The sequence below is a fragment of the Lichenostomus cassidix genome, unplaced genomic scaffold (assembly GCF_008360975.1).
Source record: "Lichenostomus cassidix isolate B80296 unplaced genomic scaffold, HeHo_3.0 HiC_scaffold_836, whole genome shotgun sequence".
Classification (NCBI taxonomy): Eukaryota; Metazoa; Chordata; class Aves; order Passeriformes; family Meliphagidae; genus Lichenostomus; species Lichenostomus cassidix.
This window is the reverse complement of record NW_028147955.1, coordinates 61,062-65,789: the sequence shown is the minus strand read 5'-3', so window position 1 is coordinate 65,789 and position 4,728 is coordinate 61,062. Positions and strand designations below refer to the sequence as shown.

Below are 4,728 nucleotides of genomic sequence, written 5' to 3'. Positions count from 1 at the left end.
GGGGCCAGACCTCCTTGTTAGGAGCAAGAGATGAAAGTGAGTGAGCCCTGGAGCCTTTAGGGAGCAGATATGTTGGTTCTGAGGCTCCGTGAGTTGTGAATTGGAGGGAAGGACAATGTTGGTGCTGCACATGAAATGGTTAAGGACTCCTTGAAGCCCAGGGGCTTCTTCTGTGTTGAAGTGCAATTCAATCAGGGACCATTAGTCCTTGTGTTTGAAAGATTCCATCTTTCACATAGGAATCCACTTTCTCTTAACTCTTGCCTCTTTCCAGACTTGCGTGAAGTGTTCAGTGTCTCTATTCTATCAGGCACAGACATTTTTGCATATTGTTATACAGCTTTGCCAAAGAATTTCTCTATTTGATTTAATATGCAGACCCATTGCCTTCTCTAGATTTACTATTGAGGAGAGGCAGATTCAAGGCAGTGAATGAGATGTTTTGGAATTGTCCATATTGTATTGCCAAGTGTGATGAACTTTTGTCTTCTGTAAACTCACCCAAGCCAGTCCTCAGAAGCATTTTCTTCCTCAAGAGAAAGAAATATTGCAGGCTCTGAACTACTGTGTCCCTGCAGAAAACAGTGAGTGATCTTTGGGTTTTCTTTCTTTCTGGTTTTCTTTTAAGGGGAACACTGGTGTCGCCCCTGAGTCTTCAGGAGGGGAGCCTGAGAACATGGCTGCAGCAGAGAGAGCTTTGCCTGGCACCGTGAGCCATGGGAGCAGTTCCCTGGAGCCCGAGGAGCTTGGTAAGGAGAGAGCCTACATTGGTTGAGAGAGGTCTGAGATGGCTGCTGTGAGCCTGCCTGTGGCAGGAAGGGAGATCAGAGGAGTTGAGTTCTTGTCTGCAGGCTTGGTGCTTCCTGGTGCCTTGAGTTCCAGCAGGGCACTGGCACAGCCTCCCCGGTGGAGCCCTGCCCTCCACGCTTCTCTGGCAGCACTGACCCTGAGTCCTGTGGTGTGGCAAGAGAGCAGTGAACAAAGCTGACCTTCTGGCACTTGTGTCACCAAGCTGGCTGTCCCAGTTTCCAGCTGAAGTGCATGGATAGGTTTGCTGCAGGGTGGCAGTGCTCTGGAGGCAGCGCTGAGTGACTCTTGAAGTAACCGGGGAAAATGCCAACAAAATGTCAGAGTAGAAGGCTGAGCTTTGTGTCTGAAAGCATTAAATCAATGTAGTACAGGTCTGGTGACAGCTGTAGTGAGACACATTAAAAATACAACCAGTAGAACCTCTGAGGCCAAACAAATCGCAGAACACAAATGCAGTAGCTAAAGGAAAAATTTAAATTTCCTCAGATTAGTGAGAACTAATAGGAGAGAGAGAGCACTTTGTATCTGCATTCTCGAGCAAAGCTGGTGCAGCCTGCAGGCCTCGTAGGGAGCTCTTTCCCTGCCAGCTCTTCATCCCAGAGCTGCTGCTTGATTTGGAGGAGCTGTTGCTCACTGCAGAGAGCACTTTTTAGATGCCAGGGACCAGTGCTGGTTTGTAACTCAGCTCACATCACCCTTCAGCTTCAGCCATTTCAGTGAGGACTGAGGTGTCTCTGTGAGCACAGAGAAAGACCAAGGCTGGGTTCTTTGTGTGAGCTGGGACTGTGTGTGTTTCAAGCTCCCCTGGGTGCCATTTTCACTGTGGGTGCTGCAACTTTATTGGGATACTCCAAAAGTTCTGAAGTTTAGAAAACTTGGAAGGATCCCTCTTCTGTAAAGAGGAGGCCTCTAATTCCCACGTGAGGGTTTGCCTTTCAGGCGATCTTTTACAATCTTTGACAGAAGTACAATTCCTTCCAAAGGGAAACATTCATGAAGGCAAGATATTGACTCAGTGTTCCCTTTGTTTCCCAGACATCCATCTGATCTACCTCGCCAGGAGGGCTGCCCTGCGTGGGACACGGAGACCAAGGGAGAGCCTGTGAAGATCAGACAGGTGGGATCCCTCTGTTTATATTACATTTACATATATTAATAATTCCATTTTTTTCTCTTTATAGTTTCATTCTAGGTTTACAGAATTGTGTGGATATATACTTATAGTTACAAATCTGTATAGTTTGATTTCTATCCATTTATATGTATATAATTATTGATGTGATTGTTTTATATATATGTAGTTAGATTTATAATTTGCATAGATACAATTATATGTAATTAGAGTAACTTTTATATATAAAGTTATATTTAGAAATGTGCAGAGTTAGAGTTATGTGAATATTTAGGTACATGAATTGATATTTGTGTAGGCCTAGTTTGCATTTTAACCTCTTTCCCTGCTCTGCTTCCTATTTCATCTTTTGCTTTTCCCCCATGTCCCCTCTGTCCCCTCTTCCCGTGCTGGGTCCGAGCTGGCGGCCGGCCCGGGCGGAGCAGCAGTTCCAGGTGTCCTCAGGTGTCCCTAGAGCAGGGAGAGCAGCTGGTGTCCCCTGAGGAGCTGCTGAAGGACGGTGAGACTGAGGGGCTGACGGGGCTGAGGAGAGGTGACACTGAAGGGACAGTGAGCTTGAGGTGCTGGTGGGGCTGAGGGGACTGTGGGGCTGAGGGGTGTGGGGGAGGAAAGGGGAATGGTGGAGCTGTGGGTTCAGGGTGAGCTGCAGGGGATGGTGGGGGCTGAGGGCACAGGGAAGTGGCACAGGCTGAGGGGGGTGGCAGGTCTAAGGGGACTCGATGTGTCAGAATGGACTGTGGGGGTCTGAAGGAACTGGGGGGGCTGTGGGTTTGCTGAGGGGATGGCAGGGCTGAGGGGATGGAGGGAGCCAGCAGGGAGCACAGAGGGGTCCAGGACTGTGGCTCTGCCAGGCCTTGGAACCAATTCCTGTGTGTACAATTTTGCCACAGCTTCCCTAAATGCCTCAAGAACATCCAGAGAGTGACAAGAACCATCAGGGAGAAGCTGAAGGGCACCAGCAAGAGCAGTGAACAGGGAGCTGCTGCTGCTGCCCCCCGAGAGCCTGGGTGAGGCCACAGGGCTGGTGAGGCAGGCTGGGGCTGAGGCTCAGCCTGCTTTTTCTTTCTCACCCTGCTGGGGAGGCTCTGAGATTTTCTCTTCCCTCACACAAGTGCAGCTGCTGCCCAGGGAAATGTCCCGATATTGACTCAGTGTTCCCTTTGCTTCCCAGATGTTCATCTGCTGTCCCTGTCTAGGAGGGCTGCGCTGCATGGGAGGAAGAGACAGAGGGAGAACGTGTGAAGATGGGGCTTCTGAAATCCCTTCAGGATATATTTATAGATTCATATAATTATATATGGATATTTAGATAGGTAGATTGATGTTTGTATAGTTAGATTTCTATTTCTATTTATGTCTGGTTTTAATATTATTTCTGTACTATATTTTAATAATGTAATATAATATAATATAATATAATATAATATAATATAATATAATTTATATATATGATGTAATAAATTAGTTTTGTTAAACTAAAATTGATATTTGAATATTTTTTATTGTTTGGTTTTAGAAATCTGTAATAAATTTAAATCTTTAACTTATTTTGATATTTGTGTATTTATGCATCAAGTGCAGCAATCTTCAATAAATCAAATTTTTTATCTGAAATAAGCATTAAGCTGTGCTTTTCAAAACAATGAGCAGATGTAAACACGATGATGCTGCAGGGTTTTGGCAGTGAGTGAAAGGGACTGGGGGAAATTCTCCAGCCATGCCCAGCAGCTCCCCAGTCTCAGTCAGGCTGGGCAGTGAAACCGCAGATTTGGGATGGCAGCAGAGCCACACGCTGGGGAATAACTCGCTGCAAAGGCTGCTGAGCAAACGGGACTCCACTGAGCAGAGAGCTCCAAGCAGGAGCCACCCGGGGAGGAGAAATCATTCACAATGAAACAGAGAGAGAAAATGTGGCAAAACAGATGTGAGGATACTCTGGGAGTCTGATAAAATGCTCTAAATCAGTGCTGTCTAGGTACATCTTCAGCAAAAATAATTTGTTAAAAATGAAACACCTTCCATGAAAGACGAATGACACTTTTCCCCTTCAATCACCCTCCTTTGGAAGTGAAACTTGTCCTTCTTCCTGAGAAGTTTTGCCCTTCAGCACCTCACTCTCAGTAAATAAAAAGCTTAAGTACTACCACTTGTCACCATGAATGAAAACAGCCCTGCCCTGGTGACAGCGTTTGCAAAGTCTTCCCTCCTCCTGTCCCCACATCTCACAAACAGAACCATCCCCTTCCTGCCCAAACTGAGCTGAGGTGAGTGAGAGCTTCAGGAGCTTAGGAGGCTGCAATACCATCACATGTAGGAAGGTTTTGCAAAATTGAAATTAATGAATTTAAAAGGTTTGATGGTGATTTATTTCATTTAGACTTTTTATTATAAGCATACTGATGTAAGAGTTGGCAATAAATTTTGAGCCTATACCATAATTATAGAAAGCACTCCCAAATGAAATCAAGTAATATCTATTATTTTCATGTTTGCACAGATATTTGAGTTGCCTACCACATACTCCCATATAACAGAGATTATTCCAAACCTTTTTTAGCATTTATCTACTGTGTGCAGCAATCTTTTAATTTGAACCTTATCTGCTCTTTGAGACCAAAATATATAAACCTTCTGATCAACAACAAAAAACCCGAACAAATCCACAAACAAATTATAGACAACATGATACTGATCCAGAGGGTGTGGGCCTGCTGCTCTGGGCAGAGGGACCTACCACCATCCCCACTCCTGTTCTGGCTCCTCCTGGGACTGGTCCAGCCCTGCAG

General features: G+C 45.5%; 1 long non-coding RNA gene across 1 annotated transcript; it reads left to right on the top strand.

The window, feature by feature from the left end:
* The first annotated feature begins 1,988 nt into the window (after nucleotides 1-1,988).
* LOC146420515 (uncharacterized) lies at nucleotides 1,989-3,437 on the top strand. The gene is made up of 3 exons (XR_014849116.1): nucleotides 1,989-2,441; nucleotides 2,833-2,949; nucleotides 3,114-3,437. It is a non-coding gene; the product is annotated as an uncharacterized LOC146420515 (long non-coding RNA).
* The last annotated feature ends 1,291 nt before the right edge of the window (nucleotides 3,438-4,728 follow it).